Here is a 22,016-nt window from a genome sequence, read left to right as displayed (position 1 = left end):
GATCAAATATATTCTTTCTTTGCGGTCCTTAATTTATTCTTTGAAGTTTTGAAAATTTACACACCTTTTTTGACCTTTTCTTTTCCATTAAAAAAGTATTCGTTAATTCCGAAACTGAAAACCAATTTGCTGCTTATGTTTTTCCTTGTCCCCTTTATCTATACAATATATAAAAGGCAGTTTTGAAGAAATTTATAAGATTATTATTTAATTTAAAAATTTTTATTAAATTAAAAATGTATAAGTATTTGATTAAAAGCTAAAAATATGTGAATTATGAAAAGGCTACGTAGATTGATTGGGAGGTTTTTATTTGATCAACATCCATTATATGGATAAATCCTTTCTTCTACCCACGTCTTCATGCCATTAAGTTTTCAACTTATTTCTGTTGGTTTTCTGGGATTACAAGATATAAACCGGGCATAATACAACCCAAAAGAAGGAATAAAGAATGGAGAAATTGAAACGAAATTACAACGGAAAACTAAACAACTAAATTGTAAACAGAAGCTAGCCGAGTCGAGGAGTCATCTTTCCGCAAGACGAGATACGCCCTGGTAGTGCTCTCGGATTGACATTTTGTCCCCAAAGATAAAACGGCTACGTCTCTGGTGAAGCAGCACCGCTATCAACAGAGCTCCGGCGAACTGAATGGAGGAGAGGGCAGAGCTTTCGACAGAAAAACAATGCAGAGAGGGAGAGAGCTTATGATGCTGTGTATGCTTGTGAATTAGTGTAGAGATGCATGGAATGGAGGCTTAGTCCACTGCAGGGGTCAACCAGCCATGATTGCATCATCATGCAACCGTCCCTCTCCCTTTTCTTTTTCTTTTATTTTTATTACCTTATTTTCTTTTGCCTTTCTTCTTTTTAAATTTTCCTAAAATAATTTCCCCCACCTTATTAAAACTTCTCCCTCACAATTGTTTTATCTCACAACTCACACATTTAATTTTCGAAAACTCTAACCTCACCATTCCAAACTTTCTCTGTGTCAATTTTCGACGGAACCGCCACCAACCACCACGGGTTTCCGATCACGAAGTCATAGAGAATCAGCCACCTAAACACAACTCTAGAAGGAAAAACCCCAGCCTACTAAAGCAAAAACCGGCGAAACCTCGGCGAAGCCACTGACAAACCCGGCAGCAAGGAAGCCTGTCGTCGTCCATCAACCAGACGCGGTGGCGACTTCTTCATCCCAGATCGTAATTCCCAACCCAACTGCAGTGCGGCCAGAACCAACGCTGGTGACTTCAATCGCTCCGCCGACTACAACCGTCATCGCCACCACAGAGCCGATTGAAGAGCCCGATCCGGAACAAATTATGCAGGAATTCTTACAAAAGTTTGGTCGTGGAGTAAAGGCAAGTGCAATCTACACTCGCTTGGTGGAGGTATGTAAAGAAAAGGAAACCGCCTTGACCCCGATTGAAATTCCACCACGACAGTCTACTTTTCAAGAAACACCCATAGCCCAAGCCCTATCTTCCCATAAAGAAAACTCCCAAAACTTAACCAAAACCCTAGCCCCTGTTGCAGAACCCCCTTCCTCGGCGATCCATGCCGAAATCCAGATCTCTACATCTACCCCTGCTCCTGTTCTGCCACATGCAGAGGAGGTGGAGTACCCCCACAAGGAAAATATGGAGGAGGCTGCGAACAATGATAAGGAGAAGGAGAAGGGAACTCAGGGTAGTGAAGGAGTGGAGAATGAAGAAAGAGTGTCTGAGGGGGAGGGTGATGAGCGAGTGGAGGATGAAGAACCAGAGGGTAACGAGGGTGATGGGAGAGATGATGCTGAAGGTACTGGGGAGAGTAGAGAGAGAGGAGGTTGATGAAGAGGATCTTGTTGGTAATGAAAGGGAAAATGTAGAGTCTGGACAGGGTAGTGATGAGGTTGTTGAGGGAGAAATCCTTGTTGTTGTTGAGGGAGAAATCCTTGTGGATACGCGTACGGTTGAGAATGAGGAATAGATCGTCGGTGCGGACAATGGTGAGAATGTTGAGAACGAGGAACCTATTGATGAGAGTGTGAATGAACCCGAGAGCGAAGGGTGGAAAGAGATTGTGGATTTGGAGGATGGACCAAATGGTAAGGAAACACCGGTCGATGAGAGAACGACGAGGAGGAACACCTGCCGGAGCAGGTAGGTGGATGAATTAGTGGTGGCTACAAGGCCAAGGAAGTTGCAGTTCGGCACCTCAGAGGGCGAGGTAGAAACATGGGAGGACATCCCTGAGGCCCAGGCGACTCAAGAGAAGGAATAGGAGGTCTCTGCTGAGGTCGTGGAGAAGCGCTTTGCTGCTGAGCGTAAGCGCAAAGGAAACAGGAGGCTAAGCCCCTGACTAAGAAGCACAGGCAGGCTTCCTCCACCGTGGAGATCAATGAACCTACCCCAGAGCCAATCCGTGTGCCGTTTTCCAAGTCATTAGAGGGTCCCAATGAGGACAGCGAGGAAGAGGAAGAAGCGGATGCTAACCCGCCTGAGGAGTCCATCTACGAGATGACAGAAGTGCTGGTGACAAGGAAGCTATTAGAGGCCATGGCCCATTTCGACGATCCCAAGAAAGCTCTAACATACGAGGAGCGAGGGGCGAAAGGGAAATTAGCCAAGTCGGGAAAGTGCTACCACCCCGAGTCGCTCCAGGAGATTGAGTCAGAGGAGGAATTCCTCTACTGTATCAGCGCTATCGGGTACGAATGGTTGTTGGGCCATAGCGCAACGGAGGTGCCGATTGCTTTGGCCAAGGAGTTCTTTGTTAGAATTGGTATACTGAAAAGCATATTTCGAGCATGTTGCACGGATAGAATTGCTTGTATACAATAAACTCTACAATCCACTTTTATTCCAAGGTGAGAAGAAGTAATTTTGTCGCATTGATGTTTGCTTGTGCATTTATAAGATGTATCTCAAACATTTAAATGTATAAGAAGCAAATAAGCCTAATTCTTCTGCATAGTAGACTAGTCGTGAACGACGTTCACAGAAGGTGACGCAGTCGGTCCTTTGTAGAAGAGAAATAGAATTTCACAACCTAGATAGGTTTTGGCTACCTATCGTGAAAGGTTGCAGTGTCAGTCCGCATGTTTCCTTACCTTAGGAAATAAATGACACTGGTGTGGTATAGCACTGAAGGATCTAACAGTTGAGATAAGTCTTTCTTGCTATTTACTGAAAGACGAGGTCTCGGTGATTGTTATTTCTTAATCATTGTTGATATAACATTGAGCATACGATATTGATTATGCACTACTTTGATTTATCAAATGGTGCGGATTTTTCGCAATCCAAGAATCCTGATATCTTGGGTAGTGGTGATTAATGTCTAGAGGTGCTAGTATTGTTATTGCAATGAATCGTGTGCTGGGTGAGTCCAGTTTGATAATATCCTCAAGAGGTGTTCGAAAAAGGTTTTATTTTTCAGAAACCCGGCCGGTTGGAATTTATTCCAGAATAATAAATAAAGATTTTGAACTAGACAACTCTTGGAAAAAGATATTAATTAATTAAAGTCAAATAGCAAGCTTAAATTAATTAATGGATATTTATATCTTAAACACGGGAAATAATAAATTAAAGAGGTAAAGCCCGGATTACTCGTAATTTGGGATTGGACGGGCAGTCAATATTATTATACTATAGTGGATGATAATAATATTCTGTTTGGATTTAAATTAAATTGGGGTTCAATTTGATTAGTAAAAGTCCAACAGGTTTGGCCCAAGTCCAACCTCCATGGATCCCTAATCTGGCCCATCATAACTCTTTATAAAAGGAGATTAGAAAGGAGATTAAATGAGATTTTTATCATTAATTTTCGTGCTCCCCTGTGGGTGTGGACGAAAAATCAGTTTTTGAGAAAACTGATATTTTGTCTCCTTTCTAATCAAGCCCTTTTCGATTCTGATAAGCTTTGCCCACCCAAAGGTCAGATTCTAAGTTCGGGATACAGATTAGAAGATTCGTGGTTGAGTACGAAGATCTTCATGTGGAGAAGGCCAAGCAATCGTCGATTCTTTGGAGAATCAGATCGGTAATCCTAAACCGTAGAATATCATGAATTAGGATTTTAATTCCTTAAGCATGAATTATGTGCGTTCTTGGATGGAATTCTATGTTTAACATGTAGATAATTAATCCCATAATCGGTCAAATAGATCCGTAGATCTGATTTATTTGTGAATGCATGACTTCCGCTGTGTAAGGAGCTCCAAACCCCAGCAATTGGTATCAGAGCCAATTTTTGGCTCTGATTATGTGGATTAATTTCATATTATGTGAATTGCTTGAATGCAATTTTTTTGGATACGTGGATGTTGTTTATTTTGTTTAAATGAACGACAAACGACGATGAATGGATTATGTTGTCGGGGAAAAAGCTCGCGACCGAATCAATTGTGAATCGCATGCTGCGTGTTTTGATTACACATGATTGCTTTTGTTTTCCAATTATGTGAAAATAATGATGAGCGAGGACTTTAGGTGTATGTAATCATTATTGCATGTTTTGATTAATTGGATATGTGTATGTATATGAATCAATTTTCGATCGATTCCATATCACGTGTGTGCCGGTTTGTTTTCAAAACATGGCTGTTGTGAGAATCAATTCATGGTTTCTTGGGAGTCAATCACCGCGTCTCAATTTTGAATTGATCACAACCGCACGCCCACGGCTGGGAAATATAGCAGCAGCGTGCAGAAACACGCGAGTGCTGTCTTAAGAGCCAAAGACGGATAGAACAAGAAGCAGCGTCCTTGCGAAACCTCGCGAGAAGGGCAGGCTGCTAAGGCGGATTTCGGGCAGCAGCGGTGATCCGGCTCGGGGGCGATGGCGCAGCAGCGTTGTCAACGTAGCAACGACGCAGCGCCTGGTGCGTCCTCACGAGCAGAAGGAAAGCAGCGGCTGCGGTTCAGTGGGAGTACGGCGACGCAAGATTAGGGTTTACCCTATGCGCGACGCTCACGCAGGTGGAACCCGCGCGACATCGCATCGTCTCGTTCCGTGACTTCCCTTTCCATGATTAGGGTTTACAAATCCTTGGATTCAATTTGGAAAATAATTCAAGATATGATTTAGATTAAGATTTTAATATATCTTTAAATGGATTCTCTAAAATTTAATTTTAATTAAATTATGGATTAGTTGAAATTTATCCTTATTTTATGGATTTGGATAGATATCCTGATAAATCCTAGATAAACTTGGATAATAACAATTAATTTATTTTCTTTTGTCTTATGGATTTATATAAATTAATTATATGCAAATAAATCCTAGCTAGACTAGATAAATAATTAATTACATTGGATTTTATCCTTATTTTATGGATTTAGATATATTTAATTATATCTAGAGAAATCCTAGATAAATTTGGATGAATAATTAAATTTATTTCTGTCATATGGATTTAGATAGATTTTATTCTATCTTGTTGAATCCTTGATTGACTACGATAATTATTAATTAAGTTTATCCATATCTTGTAGATATTGATAGATCTATATCTATCTAGAATATATCTTAGTAGATTTGGATAATTAAAATCCATGTTTATCTTTATCTTGTGGATATTTATAGAAGTAATTCTATTTAGAAAATATCCTAGTAGATTTAGATAATTAAATGTATCTCTATCTTATAGATATTGATAGATTTATATCTATCTAGAATATATCTTAAAAGATTTAGATAATTGTTAATCCAGTATTGTAATTATCTTTTGGATTTAAGATAGATTTAGTTCTATCTAGTTAAATCCTAGTTGAATTAATAAATATTAATTCTAGTTTATCCTAATTTTATGGACATAAATAGATTTATTTCTATTTAGAAAATATCCTAGATAAATATGGATAAAGATAATACAAGATAATCCTAATCTAATTGGATTTTGATAAAGTTAATTTTATCTAGAAAAAATCCTAATAGATATGATATATTCTAGTTTCTTATTCTAAATAATTTAAGATTTTCTTAAATCTTAGAGTGATTGGATTTTATCTTATGGATTTGGATAGATTTGTTTTTATCCTGAAATATCCTGGTAAGATTTAGATAATGATAATCCAAGGTCAGTTTTATCTTGAATTTTAGGATTTGATTTTATCCATGTAAAATCTAGAATAATCCTAAGAGGATTTAGATAGATTCCATTGTATCTAGATAAATCCTAAATTAATTTGGATAGTCATTATCCAAATAAATCGTATCAAATCCGAAATTCCTATTTTGGATAAATAAGAATTAATTATTTAATTAAATCTCCCTAGATTTATTAAATAATTTCAATAATTATCCAGTGTGATTAATTACCATGAAGTAAATGGACTTATCTATTTATTTGGTGTTGATCTGTTTTAAGTGGATTATCTGCCTTATCTGCTTGTGTGATAATTATGCAAAAACCATGTTTAAAATGACTAAGCGATAATTACAACAGTGTGTTGTATATGGTCTCCATAAATTGGTCTATATATGAAGATGTTTCTAATATTATCGCGACCCACCTTAGTGGGAGCAATAATCCTACGAAATAGCAACTTCATAAGATTAGACTTCTTTATAGTAGGTTGCTTAAACTAGAAGCTTGTTTCTAATATTATCGCGACCCACCCTAGTGGGAGCCATAATCCTACGAAATTGCAAGTTCGTATGTTTAAGCATATTTATAAATAGCTATGGAATTTTGTTAGTGGCGTACGACCTTCCCTAGAAGGAGTATCAAAACAGAAATGAAATTCCTAGATGCAAATATTTATGGTAAATGCTTAGGCAATATTTGGCGGCCATGCCACCTTAGTGGTCTCTGGACTATCCGTCGGTATTGTGACCTGGAAATTGTTGGAATCCAAATTTGTATGACCTCCCTAGAGGCGTACTTATTTTGGTTGTCACGGTTGCGAGATACATAAATTGTTTTGTGGTTGTTTGCGATTATGTATTAAGCATAGTATGTGATAAATAGTTTTATTTCTTCTCAGCCAAATTCTTAATAATGTCTGCGAACCTTAAAGAAATCAAACTCGAAGGCCAAAATTATGTAGACTGGAAATATTAAATGGATAAGATTCTCATTGCTGAAAACTTAAAGTTTGTACTCACTAATTCATGTCCTCCATTTCCTCGACAAAATTCTACAAAGAAAGTTTGAGAATGCATTTTATGTATGTACTCGATAAGTTCTTTGAGGAAGAAGGTCAAACTACTTTATTTTAAGTAGTGAGACAAGTCTTGGTTTATATCGATGATAAAGGAATATCCAATGAGGACGTTGTCCAGATTATGTTGAAACATCCAAGAGAGTTAGAATATTTTGAAGAATCTTCTGATTCAGTTACTCAAATAGTTTCTATACTCAGTTCATCGCCAAATGTAACAAGAAGTGAGTACAAGAAGGTTGTTACTGAAAAGTTGGAAACCTTCAGCATTGTATTCACTTTATTACTTTTGGAGGAAGATAACATGATAGTTGACGAATTCATTAAGGCTGCATCTTTCTTATGTCTTTGTTCAGTCGAACAGAAGACTAGCAATGGAAAGAGGGAAGAGCTGAATTGTCGTCAATGTCTGCTGAAAGCAAGAAAGACAAGAAAAATTTGGTGAAAAGGCAAAGAGAAGATGTATTGTAAGTCGGATTGACCTTTTCTAAAGAAGGACAATGACTTAGATAACAACGCAACTTCTAAAAGAGAGATCTAGATCCAGTTGGGCAGTTGTTGCAGTGGGAACTATTTTTTTATGCTCACTTTATTGTTTTGTTTTGATGTTTAAGACTTTGTTTTCTTGGTACAGTTTAGTTTGGAATGAATTCAGTTTCAGTTTCTAAACTTGTTAATGATTAAATGATGTTCGATGTCATTTGATAATGCGTGCATTATTGAGAAATGTGGATCGAATATCTGTCATAGTACCATAGAAAAACAAATTATACATCATGGTATCTAAACAATATAATTGCAAAAAGATTGTGTTTAACACGACAGTTCAACTTCTTAAACAATGAATGATAAAGTATTTATGGTACTTAAACATAAGGCCAAGAAAATACTTAGTAATTGTTCAAACTAATTTTGTCTAACTCAAGTGACTATCAAGATTTTAACAGCTTATTTGTTAAATAGCTTAAAGGTCAAGTAAGTCTGGTTGATGCACTATAAGTTAGAATCCTTTGGTGGTTCAAGGGATTCAGAATACATATAGAGATGCAACATAGAAAGACTAGTAAGTCTCAATGGTTTACACCATAGGAGACGAGCAAATGAGTTAAGATCAGTAGTAGGAGTTAAATCCTAGTTGACTACTCCAAGCATTCTTCTAAAGAATGGGATAGTCATATAAGAAGATATCGAAGTCTCTCGAAGACAAGTTCGATAAGTGAACAGTTTTACTCAATAACATCTTATCATTGATGGGATATACGTTGGAAACAACGAGTTATACCTTAAAGAAACTATCATAACATCAGTACCTTCTACAACACACGAGTTGTGGACTAGAGGCAAGTTTAGTCCAGCACATCTCAAGGTGTGGAGTTATTCCAACACATGTTTTGGAAAAAGGTATCCAAGTAATTGGAGTTGTGTACTGAGGTATGTTTTAAGGCTGTCCCAAATGATAGAAAAGGTACAGGTTCTATAATCTTCACGGCAAGATATGTGTTTGTTTACACGAATACTAGATTCTTTGATGAAGATTATGAGGAGAACTACAAGCCTAACAAACATGATAATTCTCAAGATAATGAGAATATCTATTTTCCATCTTAACCAAGAAGTCATATCATTAGAAACTTATGCACTAAGAAAATCAACGTTTGTACCTAAGATTGTAAGAGTTGTGTCGTAGTGGGAGCGTTCTTTGCGAACATAATAAGTTCATGGGTCTAAAAGAGTCTTAAGACTCAGTCTTAGATCAACTTGAATATAATCCCTGTAACTACAAGGACGCAATGACTTATTCAGATAATCATTCTTGATAAGATGATAGATTCTGAATAACAATCTTAAATAGACAAGAATGTTTGCAAGACTTGCGATACTACCCATACATTATTTCAGTCAGTGGGAGCTAGTGGACCTGCAAGTGTAAGCATGGATCTCAAAAGGCTAGAATAATGGCAAAGAGTTATACCCAGAGAGAATTATATTCTCGCCTGCCATTTTTGCCTAAGTCGATCTGTATATTGTCTGTTGTAGCATACATAAATTAGGATGTATGTACTATGATTGTCAAGACAGTTTTCTTTAAGGAGAAGTCTTGAGGAGATCATCTGCATGGAACATCTTAATGGTTATGTAATACAGGGCAAGAAAGTTAAAAGTGCACTATATTTGGTATTCTTGGTACTATACGATGATGACATCTATAAAAGTTGATAAACAACTAAGAGGGTTATCTAGCGTAGGAAACTGGTCGTCTACCCAGTTTAAGGATGATGGATTTAAGATAATCTAGTTACATTCTAAGCATCTGTGTCATTAGATTGCTAGACAAAGAATGTATGTTTTCTTAAAGAATCCTACATCTACACAATACTTAGACACTTTAGAATTGAAAATTCCAAGAAAAGTTTTTTCTTTTTCTAGACGGAATTTTATTTTGTCTCTAGTCAAGTGTGTTTCGACATTGAATGAGATCAAGAAGAATGAGACAAGTTCCATGATTGGAAGTCTCATATATGATATGAAGTGTATTAAGTTAGATATTAGCTTTGCCGTTGGCATAGAAGCATGATATCATTTTAACCATGGCCAAGGACATTGGATTGGGTAAAGAATATACTATAGTACTTGAAGAAGACTAAACGGTATGCTCTAGTTTACCAGACATCCATGTTATGTCCTTTAGGTTACATCGACTCGATTTTATAATTGATTGATGATCGAGTTATCCTTTGACTATGTGTTAACGTTAGGAGTTGAAAACTGAGTCATGAAGGAGTGTGATTACATCACAGACTCTATCATGAAAATTACAAGTGTGGTTTCATCAGAAACTACTAAGGTAGTTGTTAATCTCAATAAATTCCTAATAGCTTTGACCGTGAATCTGAGTATGCCTATGAGTATTATATTTTGTTATGATTACTCTAGCCAAGTGTCTAACTCGAGGGAAACACGATCTGATAAAGCTAAGCAATCACATAGAGATGAAGTATGAAATTAATTAAGGATTAAGTGCGCAGCAAGACGTTATGGTTTCCAAGATATCTTCAGAGAACAACCTGGCAGAATTTTTCACAAAATGCCTATATGGCAACATGTTTTACACATGAGGTGGAAAGTACGGTAGTTCGATGTATCATGGCTCGAGACCTGCTTAGAGTATAAGTGGGAGAGTTTTGGCAGTGGGTATACTCGAAAGCATGATTTTGAGTATAAGTGGGAGATTGTTAGAATTGGTATACTGAAAAGCATATTTCGAGCATGTTGCACGGATAGAATTGCTTGTATACAATAAACTCTACAATCCACTTTTATTCCAAGGTGAGAAGAAGTAATTTTGTCGCATTGATGTTTGCTTGTGCATTTATAAGATGTATCTCAAACATTTAAATGTATAAGAAGCAAATAAGTCTAATTCTTCTGCATAGTAGACTGGTCGTGAACGACGTTCACAGAAGGTGACGCAGTCGGTCCTTTGTAGAAGAGAAATAGAATTTCACAACCTAGATAGGTTTTGGCTACCTATCGTGAAAGGTTGCAGTGTCAGTCCGCATGTTTCCTTACCTTAGGAAATAAATGACACTGGTGTGGTATAGCACTGAAGGATCTAACAGTTGAGATAAGTCTTTCTTGCTATTTACTGAAAGACGAGGTCTCGGTGATTGTTATTTCTTAATCATTGTTGATATAACATTGAGCATACGATATTGATTATGCACTACTTTGATTTATCAAATGGTGCGGATTTTTCGCAATCCAAGAATCCTGATATCTTGGGTAGTGGTGATTAATGTCTAGAGGTGCTAGTATTGTTATTGCAATGAATCGTGTGTTGGGTGAGTCCAGTTTGATAATATCCTCAAGAGGTGTTCGAAAAAGGTTTTATTTTTCAGAAACCCGGCCGGTTGGAATTTATTCCAGAATAATAAATAAAGATTTTGAACTAGACAACTCTTGGAAAAAGATATTAATTAATTAAAGTCAAATAGCAAGCTTAAATTAATTAATGGATATTTATATCTTAAACACGGGAAATAATAAATTAAAGAGGTAAAGCCCGGATTACTCGTAATTTGGGATTGGACGGGCAGTCAATATTATTATACTATAGTGGATGATAATAATATTCTGTTTGGATTTAAATTAAATTGGGGCTCAATTTGATTAGTAAAAGTCCAACAGGTTTGGCCCAAGTCCAACCTCCATGGATCCCTAATCTGGCCCATCATAACTCTTTATAAAAGGAGATTAGAAAGGAGATTAAATGAGATTTTTATCATTAATTTTCGTGCTCCCCTGTGGGTGTGGACGAAAAATCAGTTTTTGAGAAAACTGATATTTTGTCTCCTTTCTAATCAAGCCCTTTTCGATTCTGATAAGCTTTGCCCACCCAAAGGTCAGATTCTAAGTTCGGGATACAGATTAGAAGATTCGTGGTTGAGTACGAAGATCTTCATGTGGAGAAGGCCAAGCAATCGTCGATTCTTTGGAGAATCAGATCGGTAATCCTAAACCGTAGAATATCATGAATTAGGATTTTAATTCCTTAAGCATGAATTATGTGCGTTCTTGGATGGAATTCTATGTTTAACATGTAGATAATTAATCCCATAATCGGTCAAATAGATCCGTAGATCTGATTTATTTGTGAATGCATGACTTCCGCTGTGTAAGGAGCTCCAAACCCCAGCATTCTTCACATCATACAAGTTTAAGTCCACCATGGACCCAGACGCCGACTCAATCACTTTTTGCCTTTTTAATGAGGAGATAACAATGAGAATCCGGGAATGGTCGTTTTGAATGGGGTTGTTTACCCTAGAGGAGGATGAAGAAGGTATCTGGAATGAGAGGGCAATCGGACCCCCGAGGAAAACCTCTGGTTTTGACACTCAGAAGGCTTGAGAGCTCATCACCCACAAGCGTGGTGGGAACTTCAAGACAAACCTCTCAAAGGGAGTCCACATCACCAACCACCTCCTCCGCTTCGCCCAGGTCTTTATCGGATATAACCTCATGGGTCAGGTAAGCTCCACCATCATTACACCAGAACTCTACTTCACATGGTGTATGCTGAAGGGTGTGAAGGTCCACCTCGAATACTGGTTGGCCCAAGCTTGCCACCTGATGACTACCCACACATCCCGCCACCTCTACACTTGTCACCTCCTCGACGCCTACCTGAGGAATGTAATTATGAAGATAGCGAAATCGGTACCTACCCTTGGAATGTACGATCCTCCAAAGCAGTTCAACCTCGAATTTTTCTTCAGAAAGGGTCTTCTACACATGGTGGATGGAGAGTTCTTCTTTTATGAAGTGGGGAAGACCGAGGCGACTGTGAAAATAGAAGGCGGTGGAGTGACAAATGTTGTGATGGTTGTCACGGCCGCACTACCTATGGATAGTATAGTACAAAAATTCGTGACTAAAAGGGGAGGGTTAAGAGAGGTGGGGATGAGGAAAAAGGGATGAGTAATAACAAGTACAAATTCAGACGGAAATTATCAAAATATCATGTATACATCCTGAAATACTTGAGTAGAAGTAATATAGGATCAAAGGATAGCGTTATGATACAAAATAGGATTTGAAGTTATAGTTTTCACAGCGGAAGTAAACAACACAGTTTCATGTATAGAGACATAAACCTCGGAGGTCTTACTAGATCAACTCAAAAGAACTTTCTCTCAACCCCCTTGCTTCACCGTTTTGCAGCTCAACCTGCACGTTTAGAAATACATACAGATCTGAGTACAGGAGTACTCAGTGAACACAATGCCGAAAAATACAATTATATATTTGAAAATATTGTCACATCATTACAGCAACACTCATGGATTTTTTTTACTTAAAAGGCCTGAGCTTGCTAAAATTCTATGTTCAACCGCGGTCTAAGTTCATTTGCCATATCTTAACATTTGTGTACCGGGAAGGTGGCCACCTTCCACGACGGTCACATGACCGGCCAACGGCTCACGGTCCATTTGTGTACACTAGTCCAAGCAAGGTTTGCGGCCTTACTTGAACCCGAATTCGATTATAACATATTTGGCATAACCAAGGCAGATAGGCATAAATCATTTCTGACGGGACAATAACATTGACGAGCATGAGTTTGGATTTTCACCATAACAAATCTCGAAATTACTTTGCGGTTTTTATCCACATTAGTATGTAGGATGGAAAGCTCACCTTATTTACTTTCCAACTATTAGGAAAAGATCCTTCGTTTTCCGTCGTTACTTTCTTCGTAAATCTCCCTTCTTTGTGTTGCTTCTTGTTTCACGTCAAAACCCGGCGTATGTTTTAGTGTAGATGTGAATTTTATGAAGTGGTGTAATCTCTCTCTTTTTTTTTAAAACCTCAAAGAGGTGTAACAGATGATCACATACATATATATAAGTGTTCATTGGTATCTTTTATGTACAATTCATGACACGTACTATTTACTAATCAAGCCTACATTCTTAGCTTTGATTAGTCAACAAAATGACTAAAAATACAATTATATATTTGAAAATATTGTCACATCATTACAGCAACACTCATGGATTTTTTTTACTTAAAAGGCCTGAGCTTGCTAAAATTCTATGTTCAACCGCGGTCTAAGTTCATTTGCCATATCTTAACATTTGTGTACCGGGAAGGTGGCCACCTTCCACGACGGTCACATGACCGGCCAACGGCTCACGGTCCATTTGTGTACACTAGTCCAAGCAAGGTTTGCGGCCTTACTTGAACCCGAATTCGATTATAACATATTTGGCATAACCAAGGCAGATAGACATAAATCATTTCTGACGGGACAATAACATTGACGAGCATGAGTTTGGATTTTCACCATAACAAATCTCGAAATTACTTTGCGATTTTTATCCACATTAGTATGTAGGATGGAAAGCTCACCTTATTTACTTTCCAACTATTAGGAAAAGATCCTTCGTTTTCCGTCGTTAGTTTCTTCATAAATCTCCCTTCTTTGTGTTGCTTCTTGTTTCACGTCAAAACCCGGCGTATGTTTTAGTGTAGATGTGAATTTTATGAAGTGGTGTAATCTCTCTCTTTTTTTTTTAAAACCTCAAAGAGGTGTAACAGAAGATCACATACATATATATAAGTGTTCATTGGTATCTTTTATGTACAATTCATGACACGTACTATTTACTAATCAAGCATACATTCTTAGCTTTGATTAGTCAACAAAATGACTAATATAACCTACTCTTGACTCATCAAAGCTATTCTTGAAAAAAAAATTAATATTCTTTTATTAATTAGTTTATTTATTTTTTATTATATATATATTTTTAAAGTTGGGAAAAAGAGGGACATATACATATTTAGCCGTCACTTCTTACATTTATAACATCAAAAGTTCGGGTTGTCACAATGGTGGAATAGCGAAAGGAGATGGGGGATGTTAGGAGCGAGATCGGAGAAATCAGGGGAAGAATGGGCACGATAACATCTGCCGTACTGGGACTAAAGGAATCGCTGGAGGCGCATACAGAGAAGATGACTGAGAACCTGATGATGCGGATGGTTGCCTCAGTCGAACAGAGGAATTCGCTGGCCCAGCAGTTTATTCCTCCTGAGTCACCCTCAGCCACAGGAAAACCCTTCAGTAAGCAAGCAACAGTTAACCCTACTGCTACCCCATTGATAAGGCTAATTTCATGCATTGGTCAGGGGATTAATTTCATGCATTTACGGGGTCTAACACATCTTTTAAAGCCAGGTGTGTAGTAGAATCCGTCAGACCAAGGAAGAAAGGAAGACAATTGCCTGGCGAGGGAAATTTGGCGATAAAGTGAACAATTTGAAGAAAAATGACCAGACGAAGGAGATCGCTAAAGCTGAAAGGAAAAATAGAGATTTCTGCGAAGGCTTCTAGAATGATCACATCCGCATCTATATAAGGAGAGAGCATGCAAGACTCGAAGACTTTTTTTTGGCACTTTTGTTTTGGCTCTCGGTTCACTCGCAAACATTCCTACACACTTGGGTCTCGAAATTTGAGGGGTTGTGGGGGTTCACTTTCAGTTTGGTTGTTGTGTAACATCGTCCTCACGAATGGCGAAGATACAATTTACTGCTTATATTTCGTTTGTTGCTGCGAATTTCACCGAGCTTCGCTGTTCGAAGCTCGGCTGTGTTGACTGTCGTATTTTCGTTGATCTTATCTACGCAATTTCCATTTTCCGTTATGATGATGTTGCTTTCGAGTATGGATGATGTTCGTTTCTGAGTTTATAGTTATTTACTTAAATGGATGCTTTTCGCACTTGATCTGTTGAATTGGAGTAGAATCGTGAATGGATTGTCGTTGATCGGAGCAGATTTGTTGAATCGGAGTCTATGGAGTTAATTTTGGTTGTAATTGGGTTCAGATTGCTTGGATCCGGAGTGGATTAAGCATCCGACGTGTGGATCTGAAGCAGAGTTGTCTGATTGTGCATGAGTTTGATGGTTCATTTCTGTTTTCTGCTCACTTCGTCTAGTAGAAGTAGATCTGTTGGTTTCCGGTTAATCGTCAGTTTCCAACGTCCGAATTTGTACGTCTTGTTTGAATTTGGTTATTTACTCTGTTCTCTCCATGTCCGCGTTTAAATCAGGTAACGAGATGCAGCTTGTTGTTAGTTAAATTCATAGTTTGTTATTTGCAGCTTTTTCTTCCGTACCTTGCTGTTTTAGGGAGATGGTCCCCACTGCTTGCGTTCTTTCTGTCTAGCTAATTTAGGTAGTTGTTTACTAGGTCAAGGAAATTTGTTTGAGAGATTGGAGTTAAGAATATGTTCTAAGTCTGCATGATGTTTACAGTTTCCTGGGTCTAGTGTTATATTTAATTCCTGAGTCTAGTAATAGTTTACCTCAACCCAATTTTGCGTGGCAGCAGCCATTTACCTTTCCAGAGTCTTCTGAATGCCTTCCTACGCGTCCATCTTCGTGGGATCGATCCATGCTTCCCTGTACTAATTCATAGTATAGCGGGTTGAGGGTTTTGAATGCGGAATTTGTGTGTCCGACGACTGAGACTTCTGAGATCCTCAAAGTTCCTAGACCTCGTGATCTAGCGGATTCTCTGGTTTGAGAAGCCTAACCTAGCACAAAAGCACACACGGTTCCAATCACTTTCACCCATCTAAGAAGAGGAAGGAGATGACCACCAAGCCCACAACAACCGTGTCAGTGAAGAAAACCATACCGAAGCCAGCAGTGAATGAAGCAGCGGAATCTACACCGTCGGTTCCTAAGAAAGTGAAGACCGCCTGCCCGAAGCAAGTGTCCCAGAATCTTGGCTCCCAAGGTAGCCAGAAACATAATTAAACCAAGTAATTTTACATTTGAGTTTTATTTTTCTTTTCTTTTGTTGAGTGTCTATGTCTACATGTTTTCTCTGTTTTAAGCATGTTTGTCGTGTCTGTGTATATGTGTTTTGGGTGCTTCTCCCACTTAACCCAATCATTGGCCTAAGTGTGAGAAGATTGTCTTGTATATATGCTCTGTTAGTTTTATTGTTTTGCGTTCTCTCTCACTTAGCCCAATTCTTGGTCTAAGTGTGAGAAGATTATATTACCTGTGTTTAAGTTGGTCTTTGTTGTTCATGTGTTCACCAACTGCCCTGTTTCCACTTCATCAGGACTGTTTGGAGACAAGCATGAGTGAAGTGGGAGGGAGAGAACAGTTAGTGCTGTTAGTGTCGAGCATGTATATATTTTGTCAGGTCTAGGAGTCAGTTTTTTTTTAGGATTTATGTGTTAAGTATAAACTGGCGAAATAGAAGACAAGATTCTCTTAGTGAGAGTAATTGAAAAGAGGATACATGTCAATTTTGAGACCTCTTTCCTTAATAAATCAAAATCAGTTTGAGTGAAGTAAGGACGATAGAAAGGCATTAATTTGATCTTGTTGTGAAGCTCTCTATAAAGTGAGTTAAAAGCCTAAGAGTAGAACACTTTCTACTAAAATAAAAAGAGAGAGACTGTCACTTGATGCTTAGGGAGAAATGACATAGGAGAGTAAGGACTAAAGGCAATAGGAGAAACCAGTTGAGCTTATTTCTTTCGAACTTGCTGGACCAGCCTCATTCTAAGGGCACCCCTTAGTTAGCAAAGTTGAGCTTCTGTGGTATTGACCTTCATGTTAAAACCTCAGCTTGCATACCATGTGAACAAGAGGCATGAGTAGGGGCAGCTCACTAAATTGGGGTAGGGAATAGGTTGTGAACAAGAGAATAGTAAGAAGTAGAAAAGGAAATGGGCAGGAAAATTCTGTAACATAACCCAAGAAAAAAAAAGAGGGGTTAGAAAGGAAAGAAAAATGGGCAGGAAAATTTGCAACCTGGCCCATGAAAAAAATGGAAAAAAGTGTTATAGTTAATGAAATGGCTTCAACTTGATTCGAGTTATTATATAACTTTATTTGATAATACTCCCTCCGTCCCACATAATTTGACCCAGTTTTCCATTTTAGGTCGTCCCACATAATTTGACTCATTTCACTTTTACCATTTTTGGTAGTGGACCCCACATTCCACTAACTCATTCCTACTCACATTTAATTATAAAACTAATATATAAAAGTGGGACCCACATTCCACTAACTTTTTCAACTCACTTTTCATTACATTTTTTAAAACTCGTGCCCGGTCAAAGTGTCCCAAATTATGTGGGACGGAGGGAGTATTAAGATTCTAGATTCAACACGCATCACGTGAATCAGTTTGATCGATAGTATCTCCATATAATATTTTTATATACTTTAGTATGAAACCTACGTACATAAAATAATCAAATTTGTTGAGATATCAATCATCAACATCTCATATCCATACGTCATTGTCACCAATTTTGATGTTGATTTTCGCAGTTTCGACCAATTTGGTAACGTGATTTCTCACTTTTTCTTCCTACTTTTGATTAATTTTCTTTCAAATATAAAATTTTCTAGGTTATGAAATTATTTAAATAATTGAGTTTCTAAGATAAAACTCTTTAGGTAATCAGCTTTATCTACTAAGAATTTTTTAGTGTGAATGTATTTAACTCTTATAAATACTCTATATATGTTTAGCGTTGTGACAATTTTGTACGTTTTTTAAAAATAATTCACAAAATTTTGTAGCGTGTTTATGTGGTGCAGAGCTCTTCCACTTGAGAAAGAATTAATGGTTGTTTGGAAAAAGGAAGAGTCATAAGGAAAAATTTAATCAAAGATCAAGAGTGTGATTAAGCATATAAGATAAACATAAACATAAACTGCCCAAAATTGGATGTTCAATTACAAAAGGGTCATTTTTAATTTGACTCTTCTTTTTTCCATCTCTACAAAAGCCGCCGTCTCTTATTCTTATGTTTTTTAATGCAATAGTTTTTGCAAGGGGTTGTTTGAATATACCCAATATGTTTAGGTTGCAAATTAATTTGTATAAATTAATTTGTTTCGGTTGCAATTTAATTTCTAAATATAGAGGTTCATAGTTAAAGGTTTTATCCTATCATTTATTGCAATCAAGCCTTTTAATTTTTAATTGATGCTGCCAAAAAGTACGTTGTTAATTGTTATGAAGGAATTGGTATATTTACAAAGTTGAAAATAATAAATTCCCATTGTACTCAATGGGTTTTAAAAGATCAGTATTACTTACGAAAAAAAGAAAAGAAAAAACTCTTACTTTTGGAATTAAGTGTAGCATATCAATATCATGATGGTTGATGAATGGAAGGAGTGAAATAGTAGAAGGTATATATAGTTTTACAATTTGCAAATCGACATCACAAATATGGAGTATTATATTTGTGATGGGTGTTTATTAAAAAGTTGATTTCACAATTAAATCAAAGCAGGCGATATGAATCCGTTCTTGGCATGTGGCACTAATTAATTCCATACAATTAATGCGACCAACGTGTTTAAATAAAGTATATAGCCACTTAGATAGAAGTCTTGATTTTATTAAATATTTGGAACACGATTTGCCTAACCCAAAAAGTAACCTAAGAGTCTTGATTTACGAAGTTGACTTTTTAACTAAATAAAATTTCAGTTAAACTACAAGATTATTAGTATATAAAATTCTCATGTAATTAAATAGCAAGTAGTGGGAAATTTGATCTAAACACCATGAGTTATGCGCTTGTATTTCAAATGTTATGATTGTTGTGACGGAATAGAGTAATCGTAACAAACATAAGCGTAAAGAAACACAGATTTACGTGGTTTATCAACGCCGTGTTAGCTACGTCCACTGATAAAAAACAAAGAACAAATTGTACTATGATAGCGGTTATAGATTACAGAGCCTCGTTTGGCTAACTGCAAATAATATAGATTCAAGGCATATTACAATGATTTTCAATGAAGTGGTGCACCCATTATGAACTTGAATTGCTCCTAAACCTATGTTATTGTTAAGCAATACAGTTCTATAATTCAACTTAATATTTACAACAAAACAAATTTTATACTACTATAATATATCGTGTACTGATTCAGTCTAATAATGTCGCATGTTCTAGTTAGAACCATTCAATTTTCAAATGAAATTAAAATGTGAATATAAATTATTACTTTTAATATTAAAAATAGTTATTTTCAGATGCATTTATCACTAGAAGTTGCAGAATACCCGAGATTCATTCGAGGCGATAATATCTGTGCATTAACAATTTGTATTCTAATGGAGTATAATAACAATAAAATTTAATGTATTTATTAAAATAATGTGTTTGTGTATACTTTTTCCTCTACCACATAATGTTTGAAGCTAAGAAATCGTGTTTGAGATAATAACAAAATATCTGACGAGGTTAGGCTTATCAATTAGGAGTACAAAATACAAGTCAATAATTTTCACCATTGCCAAAAACAAGTTGCTCATTTAATAATTATAATTGTGTCTTCTTATAATATGTGACAGTTAACATACATGAACTTACAACTAGTAAGAACAGTACTCCATCAATTACGTGCTAAAGTTGGACTATGTTATGAGTAAATACATAAATTTAAATGAGGCCAAATTATAAATAAATAAATTTACTTTGAGTCCATTTTTCTCCTGCAGCATTTTTAATTTTCGCCCCAACACCAGCTCTAAAATTAGCGTCAACTTATTTCACCATTTTTTTGTTTTAATTTTTGAAATTACACAAATTAAAATACCAGTAAGATTTAAACAAGCCATTATAACTTAATTAAAAATCCTATATTAAACTTCAACGGCTGCAGGTCCAAAATTTCTTCAATCTAAATATATTTTACAAATATGTAAATATATCGTCGTTGTTGTTGGACCATCTCAGCATTAAATTGAGTATAATCCAGTTTAGATGAGTAGCATTAACAAATTTGGGGAAGAGAGTTACATATATATGCGACGACAAATTTGACGCTTTCAATTTCCCCACTACTGTTTGTCATTTTTTACATAGGCAGCTTCGCTTCTCTTTCCTTTCCAATATTCGTATTGGAACAAAACTGTAAATTTTATTTCTATTAAAAAATCAAATTTAATTTGATTGGCGTTTTCTATCCCGAAATTGTAAAATTCAATTAAATAATTGATGTGTCACATCACGTGATCAACACTCTTCTAATGATTCTAACCAATCACGCGCAAGCACACCAATTATTATTTTTATCATCATTTACATAATGTTACTTTTTGACTATATTAATTATGTAAAATCTCGTCCGCGTTTGTATCACAACAACATTCTTTGTTTTCAGCTATACGCACTTTTTCTACGAATTTGTATATATATGCGATAATATTTACGTAATAATTTTACTACTAATATTTAAATTTGAATATAAATATTGTCTTGATGAGCGTTGTTAAGAGTCCCACCCAAAACCAATTTTGTTTAAATTTTTATGACTGAATACTATGCTTGTATATAATTGTTAGTTACTGTATTAACAAAATAGTAGTAGATCTATCTAGATTGTAGAGTGTATTTGACTGGGTTTTCTTCTTGGCGTTAGTTGATTGAGAGCATTATTTAGGATTGATGTGAGTCAATGACGGGACTTGATATTTAATCCAAAAATAAATTTGAATCACAACTTAAAAATCATTTTAAATAAAAAAAATATTTTCTTGAATTAATGTCTACATATAATTTTTAGTACAAGTATTTTGTAATTTGGCATTTTCATTCTTGATATATAGTAAATACAAATTTCTACAACATTAAAAAGAAAAAAAATCCAACAATACAGTTGGGATTTTACATCAAACTCATGTGCAGCATCCCAAAAAAATAGTACTCCCTCCGTCCGCCATTAGGAGTCTCATTTATGGGCGGCACGGGTTTTAAGAAATGTTAAGAAAAGTGGGTGGAAAAAAGTTAGTGGAATAGGGGTCCCACTTGTATATATTAATTTTAAATGAAATGTGAGTGGAATTGGTTAGTGAAAGGTGAGACCCTATTACCATTTATGGTAAAAGTGAACCGGGACTCCTATTCGCGGACGGACTAAAATGAAAAAACGGGACTCCTATTCGCGGACAGAGAGAGTATTATTTAAATATTTATTAAAGTAATTAAATTTATTAAACATAAAATTTGAAAACAATAATTCCCCGTTTCTTAGAAACGGAATATTTGAAACTAACATGAGTTTTAATACTAAATTGTTAAAGTATTAGAGATAGAAAAAATAAATAAATGATTGAAGTATTTATTATTAGAATGAGGGTCCCATCTCATTCAAATAAAAATTTATCAAAAATAAAGTTGAATTATATTAGGAGATTTATAAAAATGGCAGTATTTTTTGGGGGTTGATTTAGGGTACGAGACAAATTAATTTCACTGCCCTTAATGAGAT

This window comes from Salvia splendens, chromosome 22, assembly GCF_004379255.2.
Source record: "Salvia splendens isolate huo1 chromosome 22, SspV2, whole genome shotgun sequence".
Lineage (NCBI taxonomy): Eukaryota > Viridiplantae > Streptophyta > Magnoliopsida > Lamiales > Lamiaceae > Salvia > Salvia splendens.
This window is presented reverse-complemented; position numbering follows the sequence as displayed.